This window comes from Phacochoerus africanus, chromosome 3, assembly GCF_016906955.1.
Source record: "Phacochoerus africanus isolate WHEZ1 chromosome 3, ROS_Pafr_v1, whole genome shotgun sequence".
NCBI classification, from domain to species: Eukaryota; Metazoa; Chordata; class Mammalia; order Artiodactyla; family Suidae; genus Phacochoerus; species Phacochoerus africanus.
This window is the reverse complement of record NC_062546.1, coordinates 152,382,206-152,404,425: the sequence shown is the minus strand read 5'-3', so window position 1 is coordinate 152,404,425 and position 22,220 is coordinate 152,382,206. Positions and strand designations below refer to the sequence as shown.

Sequence of the window (22,220 nt, the reverse complement as noted above, 5' to 3'; positions counted from 1 at the left end):
CAAAATAGCTTACAGCTGTGTGGCATGTGGTTTGACTGGATAAACAAACCTAACAAGCATGTTTGGGTTGTAGGATCCTGGCTGTAATTGCACTTTACATCTCTTTCTGTGGTCAGACACAAGGTAGACATCTAAGGGGTGCTATTGCTAATGACTGTGTCATCATAGTTATGGAAATTCTTCATTGATTTGAGTTCTATAAAATAGGATTTATGGATCTAAGTCTGACTTTGCTTTTTAAGTAGGCACCGTTTCTGACAAGAAATATTAAATGAAAGGGGGGAACATAAATGAAATTTTAAAAATTAAAATTCATAACTTAAGGATTTATTCTACTTTGTAATTTGGTTTAACAGAAAGAATGAACCTTCAATTTTAGTAAGTAAATTATGTCTGTGTATTTAACTACCATTTTGGAACTGCACTGTCTATTTATTAATTAAAAAGTCCTTTGAGACCATTACACAAGGAGATACAAGTGTAAAAGACTAAAAGGACTGATAAAAGCTCAACTATTTGTATTTCTTTTATATTAACTTAAAATTTAATGATATGACTCACTGAAAAGTTATATTCAAAGAATTTTGCTTTTCCATAAAAAGGAAAAGATTTGTTCTGAAGTGCTTAATTTGTAAAATTAAGTGAGATTGTTTTGAGGCTTTCTATTTCCTGATAAGCAAATATGTCACAAATTATGACATTGCTATCAGTACAATGTCACTATTAGTGTTTCTATTTCTAAAACTAAAATTTTAGTTTGGAAATCATTACAAATGGAAGTTTAAGAATATATTTTAATGTTTCTTCTAGTACTTTAAAAAAGTTAAATAAATATTGAATTAAATGGAATTGGCTGTGAACATGCTTTTTTTGATAAATGTTGAAAGGAATTTGGAGTTAATGTGATCTGAAAATCTAAGTTAAAAAAGCCAGTGACAGGAGTTCCCGTTGTGGCGCAGTGGTTAACGAATCCGACTAGGAACCATGAGGTTGCGGGTTCGGTCCCTGCCCTTGCTCAGTGGGTTAAGATCCGGTGTTGCCGTGAGCTGTGGTGGAGGTTGCAGATGCAGCTCGGATCCAGCGTTGCTGTGGCTCTGGCTTAGGCCGGCAGCTACAGCTCCGATTAGACCCCTAGCCTGGGAATCTCCATATGCTGCGGGAGCGGCCCAAGAAATAGCAAAAAGACCGAAAAAAAAAAAAAAAAGCCAGTGACAGAAAGTAACACATTTAATTTCCATATAATAGTTTAAATACAGAAGATAACCTCAGGTTTATGTGTGACAGGAGACATATTTCTTCTATCACAAAAACTCAATTTTTTAATTTTAGAGATTTTTCCATATTCCAGTGCATAAGAATTTAAAAACAACAGGAAAAATAAAAGGGAAAAGTAAGCCATTGTGACACTATATGAACAGAATCACTGTTAATATTTTATTCATGCTGTTTCCTTATTTTTAAAAACATAATAAGATCCTATTGAATGAACATAATTTTATATACTATCTTTGAGGAGAAAACTTATAATTTGTTGTTTCCTAATTATAAAAGCATATGTTTGTTGCAGTAAATTTTAAACATTAAAAAAAAGAAAAAAGAAGAGGGAGTTACCACTGTGTCTCAGTGGGTTAAGGACACAACATATTCTCCATGGGGATGTGGGTTTGATCCCTGGCCTTGCTCAGTGGGTTAAGCATCTGGCATTGCCACAAGCTGTGGAGTAGGTTGCAGATGTGGCTCAGATCCTGTGTTGCTGTGGCTGTGGCGTAGGCCTCAGCTGCAGTTCTAATTCGACCCCTAGCCTGGGACCTTCCATATGCTGTAGGTGCATCCATAAAAAAAAAAATCATAAAAAAAGGAAAAATAGGAACTACTCAGAATTTCATTCCTTAAAGAAGTCTAGCTGGAACCAAATACGTATTGGGATTTAATAATTGATACAGGTGACAATGCATTTTCCTCCCCTCTCTGATATCTACCTGGTCCCTCCCCCACTGGATGAATCCAAGGGAAAGTAAAGATGTGAAGGACTTAAGATGATGCAGTCCATGGTAGTTAGCTTGCTGGAGCATCAATCACCATGGAAAAGAGCAGAGAATGGATCTGGAAGGACCAATGGAGGATAATAAAGTACAAGACTTCCTCCTGTTTTCTTTGGATATTACTGTTTATAAAACTTTTTGTATGTGACTCTCTTTTTACTAAGTAAAAAAGGATTGGTCACCAGATGCAAAATTTTATCACCAAATAATAATGTATAAAATTACATCATTTGTGTCAAGTGTGGTGTTTCTTTAACTTTTCCTCAAAATCATCTTATGTTGTTCCACTGATTTTGTATTATTTATAAGAGTTGTTGTATTTTAAACTGTTCATCTAACAATAGTGAAAATGGAGCTTATTCTTATTTTAATGTATGATTTTTAATGTAAACCTTTACTTCATTTTGAAGTCTATAGTCTTTTCCACCTGGTATGTTCTTCAGGACTATTTTTATCCTTCACTTTTTCAAACTACATATTTAATTATTTAAAACATATGAGAAAACACAAATATTTAAAAAAATACTCTTTATGAGAAATGCAGAAGTGGAATTATACATTGCTTGCTTATGGGAAAACTTAAGAAACTGGAATAGCCTTGAGATAGAAGTCTGAAGATAGCATCTCCCCATCTATAAACATAAACTCCCAAAATACTCAGCAGGACCAAGGGTTCTTGACTCTCCTTTTTCACATCCCATGTTTATCTACTAAATCAGGCACAAATTTTGACACTCTAGATTCAGTGTAGATTTAACTTGTCCCCCTAAAGTCACATTGCCTATTTTAATGGATATGCTAGAAGAATTCTAAATCCCTGGCTATTACAATGATTCACAATTTGCTACCACCATGCTGTATCTGCCTTTCATGATATTACCCGAGTAACTGGTATAACGTTATTTACTGGGATGGAGAAGAATGGGGCAAGAGAATATCTAGAGAGAAAAAAAAAAAAAATTCAAGCGTTGAGTTCTGAACTGTTGAAACAAAGAGGCCTGTTCAACTTCTTAGGGAGTAACTAGGTTAGGAGTTCAAAGAAGAGGTCTGGACTGGAGCTACAAAAAGGGGGGTTGTCATCACGGAAAGTTCTTATTGCCATGAGCCTGGATAAGGTCACTAGGGAGGAAGTAGAGTTAGAGACTGAGTATTGAACAGCTCTTCATGGGTTACATTAGAGAAAGGGAGGTTTCCAGATATTAAAATGTATTTGTTAGCTGTAATGATTAGAGTATCTTGATACTGAATTACACTAGAGATAAATGATAAAAAGTCCAGATACTCAAGTATCTGTGGGAGTTAATACACGATAAATATAACATTTCCATATGTAGAAGACGCATGGACTTATATTCAGCAGAACAAAATCAGCATAGAATTCCTTCTTCATCTTCTCTGGATATGAGCATTTAAAAAAATGGGTTGCTATTTTGACTACTTCAATAAACAAAACTAAATAGCTAAAAATCTGGAAAAATGTTAGCCTCTGTCTTTAATCTATATGGAATTAGAAGTAACTTACAAACAAATATATTAGCATACAAGTAAAAATGTGTTTTTTTAAATTCTGTGGTAAGAAAGGTATATTTAAGTATGGCATATAAGATAGAAAGTATATTTAAAAGATTATAAATTATTAACAATGCAATAAAGCAGTAAAGGGCACACTAGGAAAATAATTTCAACAAAACTGACAAAGAGTTCTTTTCTTAATATATGGAGATGTTTTATAAATCACTATTAAACAAATTAGTACATCTATAAAAACATAATTATGTCAAACAGCAAAAAAAATCACAAAAAATATAAATGGTAAATAACTTGCAAACAAAATTTGGAATATTTAATCATAAAAACAAGCTGACATTTTGATAGAATGATGGAATGCTATTTTTCATATGATGGATAGGCACAGACATTACTCAAAATATCTATCATAAGTCCTAATACTGGCTGGGGCATACAGTGTTTTCCAAAGAGAGCAGTATCAATATATAAGCTATGTCACATGTTTTTCTTACAAATGCAACATCAACATTCCTCATTGAGCAATGGGGTCTATGTGCTCTCCCCTTGAACCTGGGTGACTTTTGCAACTGCTGCAACTAACAGAATGTGGCAACAGTGATACTGTATGACTTCTAAATCTAGGTCATAAAATGCAATATGGTTTTACCTAGCTCTTTCTTTTTCTCTAGGTGCCTTCTCTTGAAACCCAGCAACCATCACATGAAGAAGGAAGGCACTCAGCCAGTGCCTAGCATCAACCACCAGACAACTGGAAATACAAGTGAATAACTAAACCTTCGTATGACTGCAGCCCCTAGACTTCTGATCTTCTAGCTGAGATCCAGATATTATAGAGTATGGGCAAGCCATCCCTAGTGTATCTGAATTTCTTACCAACAGAAACCATAGGAGATAATAAATGACTATTGTTTTTCAAGCCACTAAGTTGCATGCAGGGTGATTTTTAAAATGCAGTGACTAATATACTGGCTTTCAGTACCATATGTCAAAACTTTGAATACAGGGTGTATCTACTGATCTACTCACTAATTTATCTTAAGGAAGTACTCAGACAAGTGCACAAGTATTTATGTACTGGGAAATTGATTATAGTTTCCAATTTTTCACTCTTAGAAGCAAGATGTCAATTCAGAATTGTTTAAATAAATTATAATATATTCATATAATGGAATACTATTCAACCATTCAAAGTATGTAGTAAATCTGTATCTGATATGAGTTCTTCAATTGATGTTATTAGGTAAAAAAATCAGATTTCAAAATATTTTACATATAGAATCCCATTCTCTCTCTTTTTTTTGTCTCTTTTGTCTTTTTAGGGCTGCACCCAGGACATATGGAGGTTCCCAGGCTAGGGGTCAAATCAGAGCTGTAGTTGCTGGTTTATACCACAGCCACAGCCATGAGAGATCCAAGCTGCATCTATTACTTACACCACAGCTTACGGCAATGCCAGATCCTTAACCTGCTGAGAGAGGACAGGAATGGAACCTGTATCCTCATGGTTACTAGTGGAGTTCATTAACCCCTGAGCCATGACAGAAACTCCTAGAATCCCATTCTTTTAGTAATTTTTTCTCTTTAAGCATGAGTAGTGTTGAAAATTATGCATCAAAATTACAATGGCAGGTATTCTTTATCATCAAATAAAACAAGCTATTTCTATTTTAGAAATTATAAAGAAAAAATTCAAAGTACTTACGACATTATCTCCATAAATGCTCATAGGTTCCTTGAGATATGCATTATTAGTACTTTTGTTTCTAGAGAGATGAGCTGCACACATATTTCGAAAAATTGCAAAATGCTGCCCTTGTCCTTCTACTCCTCCTCCTTCTCCTTTCCCACTCCTGATCAAACTGGCAAGTACTCTTCTCGCTCTTAATGTCTAAAGAGATGGGGAAAGTAATTTACTTGAATGAATGTCACAAATACTGCCCTGAAAATAAATGTCACTATTTTATTACACAGTGAAAAGACCCTGGATAATATCATTATGCATATTTTTATAAATGAGAAAAATGTTTCAGCAACTCTAACTGGCTTGTCCTTTATCAGTCAGACATTATTTGAAAAGAAATTAAATATGCCAACTCCAAAATTTAAGATTTTCACACCATGCTAGGAATCACTACAAAATGTTTCAAATTTCTACTGTACTATATTAGGCATTATATAAAGAGAACTATATGGTCATACTGCCCTAGACATTAGAGTCCATGTAAATTAACACTACTTTATTTAAACAGACAAATGAAGAAAAAATATATTACACACTGAATTTCATAAATAGATTATGATTGAAATGATATAGTAAAAAAATGAAGCTAAAAGTTAAAACTTCATTTTAAATCTTTTAATTATGAACCAAGAGAGTTAATTTATTTATAGGACTATATCTGTACTGTTGAATACATTCTACCTAACTTCCACAGTTTAAAAAATTTACCAGATAGGGCTTATTTCAAACAATAATATAGGACTTGTCCACGGCATAATCATAAATTCGGTAAAATTTGTCTTCACACTCATTCACATTCCCTTTATCCTTCAGATTTCATTATCTAGACATATGGCTATGTGTCTATCTTCCCCACAGGAAATTCTGTCATTAAACTACTGTTAGTTAAAGTGCACTGTCTGGCAATTATATATCATTGGCCCAGAAGTAATAAAAATTTTTGACAATTACAGTTTTAAATTACTCTGTCTCATACAGTTTGATTTTTATCATGTTGCTTCAGGATACAGCATGTAAATAAACCACTGAGATTTTTCATAGTATATCCTGGTAATATTTTGCAAAACATTTTCTACCTTTAACATAACTTACAGAGAAGTATGCCATTGATTAGGGAAATGTCAAAAAAGTTATCAGCTATAGCTCACATTCTATGTTGAGGAGGAAGCTGAAGCTCAGGATATTACCCAAGGAGCAAAAACTAAAGAAAGCGTATTAGAGCCAGAGTTAAAAAATCCAGTTTTCTATATCTTAGTCTACTTCTTTCCCTCCATGGCTCCATTTCTACTCTGTGGCAACACCACATGTGCCTAGTTGAACCAAAGAAAATGAATGACTACCTTTAGTCCTCCAGGATAGGTTGTCTGCTGTCTGCAGGATACTCAGAACTCAGTGGTTGCTAGATTCTGTCTAATTAACACGACAGTTCTAAATGTGTACTATATAGGTTGCATCCAAAGCCATTGTTTAATTGGGTGTTTATGGCAATCTTCCTAAATCACTGCAAATTATTAAGCAGCATGTGGTACAAATGGGACCAGGAAGGCTCAGGTGTAATAAATGATTGTCCTTTAGAGAGTCATTTCTTCATAGTAGGAAAGAAATTCATTAGGGAAATAAAAGAAACCTTGACTGTAGCAGTTAAGCATATTGGGACGAGACTATAAATCAACTATACTTTAAATTAAAAAATTAAAAGCAAAAAAATCATATTGAAAAATTTTTTACACATCAAATCCTTTGCATCTTGTCTGAATTCAAGCAGAAACCAAAGATCCATTTTCCCAAGTTACTAAAATCATGCAATTTCACTTAAAGTAGAATTGTTCTTTGACTTATTATTTATATTGTGGCATAAGAGAGCAATTACTTTCCACAAAGTATTTTAATTTTCTATCTGAAGCATATTTATTTTAGATCTGTATGCTTAAATAAAATACAAAAAAAGCAAACTTATAAAAAACTCAAAGGAAGACTTTTATGATATAAAACAAAATATTGAAAATCCAGGTAATTCATTAACAGAAGACTTTTAAAAGTAAATATAGTATCAGGAATGTACTGTAATTATTGCACCAAAAGTAATAGGTCAAGGACTAGAATATCCAGAATTTGTCTATTCTCTCCATAGTTACCCTGCAAGCCTCATGGCTTTAATAAAATTGATGATAGCCTCCTTTTCCTTCTTTTCCTTAAAACCCACATACATTGTGTCTGTCATCTTTCAGTTTGTGTACACAATTTTTGAAGCATGTTTTTCCTTTTCTCTACATATTAATTTGTTTCTTAAAACTTTTTCATGGGTAATAATTATAAATGGACATACCAAATTTCAAGCTGTTACTATTCTATCATTTCAGCATTTTTCTATATTAGTGAATAAATTTCACTCAAAAGTATCCCTGTTAACATTTGTTGAGTAAAAAATGCTTTGGGGATATAGTACAATTTAAGGCAATCCCAAACTGGATAATAAAGTAAATTTCCATAAGAAGAAAAAAAGAGCAAACTTTCACATATTACAGGCCCAAATTTTTAAAAAAGTCTAACATTTAACATTATGATAGGTATTCATTTTAGGCAAATGAATGTCAAGAATTTCATGTGGATTCCATTAATCAGATGTGCTATTACATCATTTGAATTGGAGTCCTTTATTTCTCCACTTTATAAATAATACCTCTTCAAGGACCTGGCTGTGGGTGAAAAGATGACACAGAATTTACATCATTCTGAAGAAACAGATGCAGAAAGTGGCATATGCCTTCAAGGCTCTCTATTCATCACCCATACTTAATGCATTGGGCTGCGAGAAAATAGGTTGCTCTGAAATGCACGAATATCAATTTTTTTTCCTTAAAATATGGATTTTTTTCTAAAAAGTCTTTTGGAATTAAAAAAATTAATTACGACACAAGTCTTAGAAAGACTTCTGAAAACAGGAGACTTAGTTTAGTACTTAATGTAAAACTGTGAAATAAATGTAAAGTGAAATATACCTCTTTTACAAATAGGGAATAAGTGTTTGTCTAATCTTTACTGAACTCACTAATAAGGAAACCCATAGGATAATAACACTGGTTCAAAGAGTATTTGAGGACATGAGTATTAACAGCAAAAGAGGAAAGAAGGTAAGTCAAAATAAGTTTGCTGGGTTAGACACAAAACAACATAATATTATACAGTCAATAAAACCATAACATTTGTGGTTAACTCTTCTGCCAGGAAGAATTCATTTGTATCTCTTCCAAATAAAAATCTATAAATTAATGTGAAACACAGAGTCCGAGCCTTAATCATTGATTAATAGTCAAATAAACAGAGCTCCATTTTGTCTTATTTCTAAATTTTTGATACTTCTTAACAGAAGTAATATTTAGGATAATAGTATTATGTGTCTGGCAGATCATGTTTATCAAAGGAAGTAGACCTACAATTCTACTTGGTTGAGTTATACATAGTAATAACCACTGAACCATTGATCTGTTTTAAGAAAAGAAACCAATGAAACCATTCCAAGGCAAATCAACCAAAGACATTCTACTTCCCAGTGTGAAGTAAAAGTTTGTTTATATTTCTCAGCAGGTAAGTCTTTCACCTCCTTGGTCAGGTTTATTTCTAGGTATTTAATTTTGGGGAGTGTGATTTTAAAAGGTATTTTTTTATATTCCTTTTATAATATTTCATTAAACATTAATAAAGGAAATCAAAGAAGATTCAAAAAAATGGAAAGATATCTCATGCTCCTGGATTGGAAGAATTAATATCATTAAAACGGCCATACTACTCAAAACAATTTAAAGATTTAATGCAATTCCTATCAAATTGCCCATGACATTTTTTTCACAGAACTAGAACAAATGATCCAAAAATTTATATGGAAGAATGAAAGACCCAGAGTTGCCAAAGCAATCCTGAGGAACAAAAACCAAGCAGGAGGCATAACTTTCCCAGACTTCAGACAATATCACAAAGCTACAGTAATCAAGACAGTGTGATATTGGTAAAAAAAAAACAGCTATATAGACCAAAGGAACAAAACAGAGAACCCAGAAATAAACCCAGAAACCTATGGTCAATTAATCTTTGACAAAGGAGGCAAGAATATAAAATGGGAAAAAGATAGTCTCTTCAGCAAGCGGTGCTGGGAAAACTGGACAGCTACATGTAAATCAATGAACCTAGAACACACCTTCACACCATACACAGAAGTAAACTCAAAATGGCTTAAAGACATAAATATGACACCATAAAACCCTTGAAAAGAACATAGGCAAAACATCCTCTGACATCAACTGTACAAATGTTTTCTTGGTTAGTCTTCCAAATCAGTAGAAATAAAACCAAAAATAAACCAATGGAGCCTAATCAAACTTACAAGCTTTTGCACAGCAAAGGAAACCGTTAAAAAAAAAATGAAAAGAAAACCTATAAAATGGGAGAAAATAGTTGCGAATGATGCACCCAACAAGGGTTTAATCCCCCAAATATACAAACAACTCATAAGACTAAACAGCACAAAAAAACAAACAACCAATCAAAAAATGGGCAGAAGACCTAAATAGACAATTCTCCAAAGAAGAAATATGTATGGCCAATAAGCACATGAAAAAATGCTCAATATCACTAATTATTAGAGAAATGCAAATCAAAACTACATTGAGTTACCATCTCACACTGGCAGAATGGCCATGATTAGTAAATCAATAAATAACAAATGCTGGAGAGGGTATAGAGAAAAGGGAACCCTCCTATGCTGTTGGTGGGAGTGTAAATTGGTACAATCACTATGGAAGACAGTATGGAGTTTCCTCAGAAAACTAAAAATAGAGCCACGGTATGATCTGGCAATCCTACTCCTGGACATCCATCCAGACAAACTTTTCATTGAAAAAGATACATGCACCCTTATATTCATAGCAGCACTATTCACAATAGCCAAGATGTGGAAAAAACTTATATGTCCATAGGCAAATTAATAGATTAAGAAGATGAGTTACATATACACAATGGAATACCACTCAGCCATAAAAAAGAACAAAATAATTGCAGCAATGTGGATGCAACTAGAGAGTCTCAAACTAAGTGAAGTAAGTCAGAAAGAGAAAGAGACACATTCCATATGTTATCATTTATATGTGGAATCTAAAATATGGCACGAATAAGCCTATCTACAAAACAGAAACAGACTCATGGTCACGGAGAACAGATGTACTGTTGCCAAAGTGGGTGGGAGGAGGGGAGTGGGATGGACTGGGAGTTTGGGGTTAATAGATGCAAACTATTACATTTAGAATGGATATACCATGAAGTCCTGCCATATAGCACAGGGAACTATATCCAGTCACTTGTGATAGAACGTGATAAAAGGTAATATGAGAAAAAAATGTCTATGAATGTGTGACTGGGTCACTTTGCTGTACTGCAGAAATTGACAGAACATTGTAAATCAACTATAATAAAAAAATTTTTAAATATGTTCAAAGGGTCTAAGTCAAGAAAACCCTTATTATGTTCAGAAAACAGTGAGACGTTCAATGACTATGTCTAGAGTTTAGAGAAGTGCTTGTCTGCTTCTAGGAAGTCGGGCTACAACTGCAAAGGCCTTGCAGATCATAATAAGGAATGGGAACTCTTTCCTGAATGTAACAGGGAGCCAGCCTATGAGGGTTTGCAAAGCAGGAGTGATACCATCAGCCTAGTTTTAGGGAAGATTCGAATAAGTTCTTTCTACACACATATTTTATTGCCTTTTTTTTTTTTTCTTTTTAGGGCTGCACCTGGGGCATATGGAAGTTCCCAGGCTAGGGGTCGAATCAGAGGCACAGCTGCCAGGCACAGCACAGCCACAGCCACAGCCACAGCAATGCCAGATCCAAGCCCCATCTGTGAACTACACCACAGTTCACGGCAACACCAGATCCTTAACCCACTGAGCAAGGCCAGGGATCAAACCTGCATCGTAATGGATACTAGTCCGGTTCATTACTGATGGGCCACAACGGGAACTCCTTTATTGCCCTTTTAAAATTTGTTCTCTTTCTAGCTGATCTGCAATGCTACTAACATGGTCTGAGTTGTACAGAATGTGGAGGTGTAGAAGACTGACTGGGAGAGAATGCAATAGGATCGCTGCACATGGGCTAACTAGAGGCTTGATGTGGGTGAAGAGGACATTAAAAATATCCCTTCCCTGTCATTGTGAATCTGACCATGTGAACCCTCCTTTACCATTAACTATGACTATAATCATTGGGGGGGTAGGTGGATGTAGGTGGTGAGAGAATATATTTTTATTGTCTAACGTATTTACGATAGAATTTACCATTTTAAAATGTAACTTTCAGTAATATTTTTTCATATATTCACAAGATTATGTACCCATCACAACTACCTAATCCTAAAATATTTTCGTCTGTCCCAAACCCAACAGCAGTCATTTCCCTTTTCCCCCTCTAGCCCATGGCAACAGCTAAGTAATTTTATCTATCTATAGATTTGCCTCTTCTGAATATTTCATATAAATGAATTCATATGATACGAGGCCTCTTGCGTCTGGTTTCCTTCGCTTAACATGATGTTTTCAAGGTTCATCCTGTTATGGCATGAGTCAGTGATATCATTCATTTTTGTGGCTGAAGAACATTCCATGGTGTAGCTATATCACATTTTCTTTATGAACTCATCAGTGATGAACATTTCGGTTGTTCCTACTATCTGGCTGTTATAATAAATTTGCTATGAACATTTGTGTACAATTTTTCTGTAGATATATATTTTCAATTTTCTTGAGCATAGGAATGAAATTGCTGGGTCAAGTTGTAACTCTATGTTTAACTGCCAAACTGTTTTCCAAAGTGGCTGCATCATTTTACATTCCTACCAGCAACATATGAAGGTTCCCATTTCTCCACATCCTTGCCACCACTTTTTATTGGCCAACTTTTTGATTACTGCCACGCTTGTGGGTGTTAAGTGTTATTTTAGTTTTTGTTTGTAGTTGCCGGATGCCTAATGATGTTGGACATCTTTTCATGTACTTATTGGCCATTTGTATATCTCTTTGGAGAAATGGCTCTAAAAATCCTTTTCCCTTTCTTCATTGTGTGGTTGTAGGAAGAGCTTCATATTCTGAATACTAGGCTCTTATCAGATAGACGATTTGCAAATATTTTCCTCCCATTCTGTGCATTGTCTTTTTAAAAACGTGTGTGGGTATGACTGTTTTTTAAGAGCAGTTTTAAGTTCATAGTGAAATTGAGAGGAAGGCATAGGTTTTTCTCATCTGCTCCCTGCTCCCACACCTGTACACTCTTCCCCCACTACTAACATCCTCTGCCAGAGTGGTACGTTTGTCATAAGTGATGAACCTACACTGCCACATCATCATCACCCAAAGTCTATGGTTCATATTATGATTCAGTTTTGGGGTTGTACGTTCCATGGGTTTGGACAAATATGTAATGATATCTATCCATCATTGTAATATGCAGAAATGTTTCACTGCCCTAAGAATCCTCTGTGCTCTACTTATCCCTTTCCTTCTCCCCAATCCATGGCATCTACTAATCTTTTTCTTTGCTTTTTTCAGAATGTCATATAGTTGGAATCATACAATGCGTATGAATCATACAGTACATACGATTAACTTCCTTTCAGATTGACTTCTTTCACTTACTAATATGCACTTAAGCTTCCTCCCTGTCTTTCCATGGCTTAATAGTGCAATTTTCTTTAGCGTTGAATAATATTCCATTGTCTAATCCCACAATTTATTTACCCATTCACTTACTAAAGGACATCTTGGTTGCTTATAAGTTACAATTATGGGTAAAGCTGATATAAACATATGTTTACAAACAGTTTAAAGTTGATAGAAACAGAAACCAGGCTTTGGTATTGACATAAATTTTCAACTCCTTTGGGTAAATACCAAGGAATATAATTGCTGGATTGTTTAAGAGTATGTTAAGTTTTATAAGAAACCACCAAACTGTTTTCCAAAGTGGCTTTAATAGTTTGCGTTCTCAGCAGCAATGGACAAGGATTCTGGTTGATCCCAATCCTCACCCACATTTGATACTGCCAGTGTTTCAGATTTTTGACATTTTAATAGGTGCGTAATGGTATCCTACCATTGTTTTAAATTTCCATTTTTCTGAAGACATAAGATGTGGAGCATCTTTTCATTATGCTTATTTGCTATCTGTATATCTTCTTTGGTGAAGTGTCTGTTAAAGTCTTTGACTCACTTTTAAATTAGATTGCTTGTTTTTTTAATTATTGAGTCATAAAAGTTCCTTGTGCATTTTGGATAATAGTCCTTTAATAAAAAATTCTTTTGAAGTGGTGGGTGGGGTGAGAGGAGCCAAGTGGTCAAGTTTTGGGCATCTGCTCTTTTTCTCTGTTCTTCTGGCCCAGGATTCTGAATTCTTCATCAAGGTGCTTTGCTCTTAGCTCTAACTGCCTTTGACTGCAGGTAGAAGGAGCCACCCACAGATTTACTGTTTACCTTAAATAGATATTTGTAGTTCTTCTGGGTCTCCTTGGGGCTCAGTTTGGAGACACTGAGAATCTATTGTGACTCTAGGATACTGAGGCCAGAGAGGTTGGAAGCTGCTGTAGACAGGTGTCCAGTGAGTACCTGGGCATCACCTGCTGCCTGCCTGGCTGCAAACTCATGCCACAGGGCCCAAGCAAAGGCCCTGCCCAACCACGTACCCATCACAGTGATCTGGGCCAGGTACTTGGCCATGGCAGCTGCTCTGTCTCAAGGGCCCTGGCTCACCAGTGGCGGCCAGTGAATCAAAGTTCGAGGGAGGCTGCCTCAAATATTCCGTCTTTTGCAAATATTATCTCCCAGCCTGTGGTTTGTCTTCTTATTTTCCTAATGTTGTCTTTCACAAAACAGCAATTTTTAATTTTCAAGAGATTCAGCTTATCAATTATTTCTTTCATGGTATGTGCTTTGGTGCTGTTTCCATGAAGTCATTGCCATACTCATTGCCTGTATTATCTTTTCAAATTTTTTTTTTTTGGTCTTTTTAGGGCCACACCCAGGCTAGGGGTTGAATCGGAGCTGTAGCTGGCCTACACCACAGCCACGGCAGTGCCAGATATGAGTCGCTTACTCCTACACCACAGCTCGTGGTAAACACCGGATCCCTAACCCACTGAGCGAGGCCAGGGATCAAACATGGGTCCTCATGGATGCTAGTCAGATTCGTTTCCACTGAGCCATGACAGGAACTCCTCTTTTCAATTTCTTGATAGTGTCCTTTGAAGCAGAAACACTTTCAACATTAAAATTCAATTTACCTATATTTTCTGTGGTTTCTTGCTGTTTAGGGGTCATAGCTAAGAAAATATTGGCTTATACAAGGTCATAAAGAAATACACCTATGTTATCTTTTAAGAGGCCAATATTTTCAGCATTTATATTTATGTTTATGACTTATTTAGAGTTAATTTTTATATATGATATGAAGAAGGAATCCAATTTCTTTTTTTTTTTTTCCTATTGGATATCAACTTGTTCCAGCACACTTTGTTAAAAGACTATCCTTTCTTCATTGAATTGTTATGGTATCCTTGTTAAAAACTGACCATAAATATATGGCTTATCTCTAGACTTTCAATTCTATTCCATTGACCTATATGTATATACTTATTCCAGCCCTACACAGTCTAGATTAATTTCACTTTATAATAAATTTTACAATGGAGACATGTGAGGCCTCCCCTTGTGTTCTTCTTTTTAAAGACTGTTTCAACTATTCTCTATCTCTTGCCTTTTCATGTGAATTTCAGTACTATCTCATCAAGTTCTGCAAAAAAGCTGAAATTTTGACAGGGTTTATATTAAACCTATAGATCAATCTGGGGAGTCTTCCAATCCATGAACATGGGAAATCTTTCCTTTTTGAGTCTTCTTTAATTTCTATTGATGATGTTCTGTAGTTTTTAGTGTTAGTTGTGTACTTTTTGTTATTTTTCTAAGTATTATATTTTTGATGCTATTTTAAGGGGATTGTTTTCTCAATTTCCTTTTCAGATTGTTTACTATTATAAACATATAATTGATTTTTATATCTTGATCATGTATCCTATAAGCTTGCTGAACTTGTTTATTTACTTTAATAGTTTTTTTTTTTGTGGACTTAGTGTTTTATATATGCAAAATCATTTCATATGCTTTTTCCTTTCCAATCTGGATGGTTTTTCTTTTTTTTTTTTTAAAGTATTTGATATCTTCTCTTTTTTTAAAGTTATACTTGACATAAAATATTACATTAGTTTCAGGTGTACAAAATGATTCAATATATATATATTTTCTTTTTAAGCCTATACCTTTGGCATATCCAGTGTTGCTGTGTGATCTGATCCACATCTCTGGTGTGCAATACCACAGCTTGTGGGAATGCCAGATCTTTAAGACACTGAGTGAGGCCAGAGATCAAACCTTCTTCTCAAGGACACAATGTTAGGTTCTTAAACTGCTAAACCACAACAGGAGCTATGATTCAATATTTTTAAACATTGTAAAATAATCGCCACAGTAAGTCCAGTTACCATCCATTGCCAAAGTTGTTACAATATTATTGACCCTATTCCCTATATATACATTATACCCCCATGGCTTATTTATTTTTGTAGCTGGAAGTTTGTACCTTTTATTTCCCTTTACCTATTTTGTTTGTCCACATACCCCTATCCCCTCTGACGACCACCAGTTTGTTCTCTATGTATCCTATCTACGAGTCTATGAGCTTGTTTCCACTTTATTTGTTTTTTAGATTCCACAAAGAGTGAAATCATATGGTATTTGTCTTATTCTGTCTGACTTATTTCATTTAGCATAAAGAAAGCTTTTTACTTTTCATTCTTGTCTGAAAAGAACCTCTAATACAATGTTTAATAGAAGTGATAAGAACAAACATCCTTATTTTGTTTCTGATCTTATGAAAGTTTTTAGTCTCTCACCATTAAGTATGATGTTAATTGTGGGGTTGTTTTTTTTGTACAGAGGTTTACCTTCTATTGGTATCTAAAAGTAGAGCATCCCTGTGAAATCTTTTGTAAGCTCAAATGAACACATCTTGCCAACAATGCACAAAATAAATGGAGATAAAGAACAGATGCTCACAGACACAATTCAAAGCTATGGTGACTTGAGGCTGAGATGCTGAGTATAGTTCCTGGAGAAGGAGCTTGGCAGGGCCACTCTCCATGCTCTGGGTACCTGCTGCCTCTTTAATGGCTTGCTGCAAAATGAATGCTAAATGGTATTTTTGGCTTTTTTGCTTCTTTTCATAAAAGCAAAAATCCTTACAGATTTCTTTCAGTTAGTGAAAACAGATACTAATGTAGGTCTTTAGTAAAGGTAAAGTGTTGTAAAGCAAACTTTTGAAAATTGGGGAATACCTGTATGTGCTTTATCAAGTTGAAGAAATTCTAGATTTAGTTTCTTGGGTATTTTTATCAGAAAAGGATACTGGGTTTTGTCAATGCTTTTTCTGTGTCTATTGAGATGATCATGTGGTTCTGCTTTTTCTTCTATTAACATGGCATATCACACTCATTTTCATGCGTTCAACTAACCTTACATTCTGGGATAAATCCCACTTTGACATGGTGTTTACCACTTTGTGTTACTGGATTCAGTTTGATGGTACTGAAATGATTTTTGTTAATGATTTTTGAAGAGGTCTATAGAAAGACTATTGGTTTGTAGTTTTTTTTGTGTGTGTTATCTTTGTCTAGTTTTGATATCATGGCAACACTGGTTCATACAATGAGTTTTGATGTATTTCTTCCTCTTTATTTTTGTGGAAGAACTTGAAATATATTGGTGTTAATTCCTCTTTAATGGTTTAGTAGCTCTTATTGGTGAAGTAATCTGGCCTTAGGCTTTTCTTTGTGAAATGTTTTTGATTACTAATTCCATTTCTTTACATGTCATAGTTATATTCACATTTTCTATATCTTTTTTACAACTGGAGAATACCAATATAGAGATAAAATTGTTTAAAAAAGCACAGTAACTAAAATGAAAAAAATCACTAAAAGGGCTCAATAATAGATTTAAGAAGGCAGAAGAATAAGTGAACTTGAAGATAGGTCAGTTAAAATTATGCCACCTGATGAATAGAAGAAAAAAAAGAAAAAAAAGGAACATAATCCCAGAGACCTATAAAATATCATCAAGCATATTAATAAATGCCTAAAGTAAATCTAAGCAAAAGAGAAAAAAAATGAAGAAAAAATATTTGAAGAAAAAAATTACTGAAACCTACACAAACCTAATGAAAAAAATCTATCTATACATCCAAGGAGCTTAAACTCCAAGCAGGATAAAATTAAGGACAACCACACCTCAATACATCATATTTTTTGAAAGACAAAAAGAAATAGGGATTCTTTAAGGCAGCAAGGGAGATCCAATTCATCTCAGATAAGGAAGCCTCAATATGATTAACAGCTGATTTCTATCAGGAACCATGAAAGCAAGAAACTGAAGGATGACATATTCAAAATGTTGAAAGAAAAAAAATGCCAGCTGAGAATCCTATATCCAGTAAAATGATTCTCAGAATAAGACATCGCTCCCATACTTTTCCTTTATTCTTTAAACAGAGTTTCTTTTTGTTATTTGAACATATTTAAAATAGATGATTTGAATAGAAATCTTTATTGAATCAGTCCAATATCTGAGCTTCCTAAAGGACATTTTCTGTTGACTGCTTTTTGTCACATTATAGACCAAATTTCTTATTTCCTTGTATGTATCATAACTTTTTGGTCAAAGCTTGACATTTCAAATAATGTAATGTGGAAAGTCAGAAATTCCTCCTCCTCAAGGTTTGTTGCTATTGATATTTGTTGTTTGGTGACTTTTCTGATGAATTCCATAAAGTCTGTATTCTTTGTCAGTTTTGGCCATGGAAATCTCTGCTCAGTTAGGTTAGTTGTCAGTTAATAATTAGAAAGAGATTTTTGGCAAAGGGCTCTGTATGCATGTTTGGATATGCCTTTATCACTGAACCAGACAGTTGAGAACTCTGCCCTAGCCTTCATTTCCAGCTTGTGCAGAACCTTAATGTCAGCCAAGAGTGAGAACTTAGGGCCTTCTGGACTCTCTCCTGAGAATACATGTGGCCCTGGTCATGTGCACAGCTTTCTAGAATACCAAGAATATCCTTCAGCCTGCCAAAGTCCCTATGGAGATTTCATTTTCCTTTTTTAAGCTTTTTGATTAGCCTATTGTTTGCTCCAGCTGTTATCCATGATTCAGGTAACCATGATGTCAATAATTTCCTATACTTGGTTTCTACAAAAGTCCCAGAAGAAAAACATTTCACACTGGAGGATCTCTTAATAAGGTCAAATACATATAACCTTGCATGAAAAGTGTTCCTGAGAACCACTAAACAAGTCAAATAATGCCAATTCTCTGGGAACAGAATTTTGAAGGAGCTCTACATTCTTCTGCTTCCAATGGCTTACAGACCCCTGATTTTCACTATGATGATGGGCTATTACATTTCAAGGCTACCATTAAGCTGGGAAGTGGGGATGAGAACAGGGTAAGTTAAAATGACACAAAACTCACTGTTCTTACAATGATTCAGCCATCTTTCTTGAACAAACACTTCCTAAATTGCTGAAATCATTTAGTTAATATCCAAGAATCCTTTAGCTTAAAAAACACTGGAGTTCCCATTGTGGGACAGTAGAAAAAAACCTGACGAGGTATCTATGAGGATACAGGTTCGATCCCTGGCCTTGGTAAGCAGGTCAGGGATTCAGTGCTTCCATGAGCTGTGGTGTAGGTCACAGAGGCAGCTTGGATCCCAAATTGCTGTGGCTGTGGCTGGCAGCTGTAGCTCTGATTCGACCCCTAGCCTGGGTGAGGCCGTAAAAAGCAAAAAAAAAAAAAAAAAAAAAGTTTTGAAAAATGTGATTCTAATGTATATATTTGGCCAATTTTCTCTTTGCGTTTATGAAGGAGAAAATTTTCAGAAGTTCTTACTCTGTCAATCTTGCTGATGTCACTTTTGAGGGTTAAGAGATGAGCAAGAAGAGGTAAGAGATAAAGAAAGGTACAGGAAGAGAAAAATATATGGAAAGCAAAACTGGAAACTTCCAAGCCACTTGTAGTTGCATGAATGTCACTTCCTCACACAAAAGAAATTATAAGTGCTTCTTAATCCTACTAGCAGAACTTCAAGGCCTGACCAATCTTGTTCTATGTTAAGCTTACAGCCTTACTGTTCTCTGTTTCTCAAAGTGAGGCCGCCATTCTATTTAGGCAAGCCTCCTGCCCATGTCTCTGTGTCCCTTATCCTACCTCCTACCTATGCCTATGCTGCAGCATATTGCTTCGGTCCCAGGCTCAGGTTGTACTACCATTCTGGCGCCACCACTGTTCTCAAGTAGGAGGAACATATGGGCCTGTGGGATTACCCACGAAAGGGCCAAAGCAGGGACAAGTTATTTTCTGCTCACATTTGGGTTGCTGATTTCCAGCCCAAAGATTATTTTTTTTCCTCTATAGGGAGAGAATAACAGTTTTCTCCAGTTTGTTCAGACTACATAGAGAAAGAGTGAGCATTAGAAACAAAGTCAGAAAAAACAAGTAGAGCAAAGCTAATCCAGCCCTGATGCCACACTGCTCACTGGACGCAATGACAAGAGAAAGTTGTGACCAGTGACATAACTGTGTTGGGTCTAGTGGGAAGGCACCTGGGCTGAAAGATTTTAGATCCTGTGTATAGTACAAGAAGCCAATGAGAAAGGACATATTAAAGAAGTGAAAGAAAAGACAGATTTGAAGAAAAAGGAGCAAAGTTAAAATGATTTGGTAGTTTCCATATCATTCTTACATCTGAGCCTGGTGTCAGATGCAAACCAAAAGACCTCTTTTAGTTGTCTAATTCATATGGGAATTCGTTACAGTAAACTGTTCAAGTAGATAGTTTTACAAAACATTATGTACTAACCCATGCCATTTGGGCTAATTAGGAGGTTTCCAAAGTCCTTAATTGAAAAAAGAAATTATCCACTTTATAGTAAAGCAAAGATATCAAAACCTAAATGTCTTCAACTGGCCATTTGCTATAATTTTGCTACCCAATCAACAATTCTCATTCTGCTGGGCCTACCTGGAAATGGTCTTTCTACATTCTATTAAATTGATCCTCAATTTTAATCATTTAGATATTAGGGAAACCGTATTTAAATTGGTAAAGGGATTACATTTAAATCCCTTGGGGCAGGGATTGTTTCTACTTCTTTTGAAAGGTGGGGAAGTATTCAATTAATATCTAAAAGGAAATTCCTCTTATTTCATTGCAGACATTTATATGTATACAATTTGAATTTATGGTAAGAAAATGCTAATCACTCATTTAGCGCTTTAACTCAAAGATTATATAGATAAGGCTGTCTTTAAAAAATACTAAAAAATATTAAACAGCAAGATCAATGGAAACAAATTTCTGATATTAAACTTTTATGGAAAAGCGCAGAAATCTGAAAACTTAATTATCAATGAAAATGAACTACATTTTCATAAACTCATGACAGATTGTTTATTAAGGAGCTAAAATCTAGCAGTTTCTAAAAATAATAGGATAAAGATTTATCTGAAGAAGTCCATGTGTTGTGATGTGGTATTAGACCTTATTTTCCACATAGGAGGCAAAATATTCATAAATGCATTTCTTTTCACTTGAAAAATAAAAATTGTTGGAGGCAATATGTTAATTTAATTACATTTTTTCCTTATTTCTGACTAATCTTGCATACTCAAAAAGGGAAACAATTGGGATTACTCTTTATGCTAAATTGATAATAACTTTAAATAAATCATTGGTATTATTTAAACATGGGTTTTAATCCCTTTATTGAAGAAGATGTTAAAACAGATCTTTACTCATCTAATGACAGGAAACTAATTATGGTGGGTCACAGTATTGCATTCATTTAGAAAATAGTATAAACACAATCAACTAGGAAAGTTATTTTTGAGAAAATGTCTTGGGGGTATTAATAATTTTTTTGACTATCATAAATAATATAAGCCACTCCTAAATGCAAATTCTTCATGAATTTAGTGCAATTGTTCAAGGTTTTTCCAAAACTGAAATAGGCAGTGTCTCTCTTAACTCCTGAAAAAATTCACAAATAGCTGGAAATTAGGTTGGAATGCAACATTAGCAAGTAAAGAAGATTTTAAAAAGAAATTATTTTGTGTAGAAAACATTATTTTTCTGCATGATTAATAGCTCTAAGTGTATCTGCTACATATTCAAAGTGAGTGGAAAGGCAAATGATTCCTCAGAGAGCACCCAGCCCAAACACCATTAGATTTTGTTTGACCATATAACATCTCTAAAGGCAGTTCCAAGCTCAATGCACAACTGCCTGTGGAGTGCACCAAAAGGCCAGATGTTGCTACAATATTCCAAGGCTTGGCATATGGGTCTTGGCAAGCCCCAGAAATAGCCTTGGGTCTTATGCCTATTGCTAAAATAGGACATGAAAGAAAGTTACACAGTACAGAGTCAATGATTCTGAAGAGATATACAGGAATGAAAAGTAATTCAAAGTAACAGTAGCTTTTAGTAAATTTTTGGTGTGTATATACTAACTAAATATACTGGGAAAATGTCACAATAGCTTCAGGGCTTGGAATAATCATTTTTCGTTGACTTTAGGCATGTTCTAAGTTGACTGTACTAATCAATTAAATGATATTCCAGTAACTGAGAGTGGCTGAAACCTTTCACATGAATAACAACACAAGGAGGGCAGCCATAGTCTTACTCTCAGATTTCATGTAGTTATAGTTGAACTATTTATCCCATTTCTACAAAACTTAAGGTTTGACATTAAAAGTCATA

At 34.7% G+C, this 22,220-nt stretch overlaps 1 long non-coding RNA gene and 1 pseudogene across 1 annotated transcript in view; both read right to left on the bottom strand.

The window, feature by feature from the left end:
• Positions 1–5,174: 5,174 nt before the first annotated feature.
• Positions 5,175–22,220, bottom strand: part of LOC125123346 (uncharacterized) — a 277,948-nt gene continuing 260,902 nt past the window's right edge. Inside the window, exon 4 of the long non-coding RNA XR_007134034.1 lies at positions 5,175–5,460. This is a non-coding gene — a long non-coding RNA (uncharacterized LOC125123346). The remainder of the gene's footprint in view (positions 5,461–22,220) is intronic.
• LOC125123345 (mitochondrial import inner membrane translocase subunit TIM16-like) lies at positions 13,690–14,068 on the bottom strand (annotated as a pseudogene).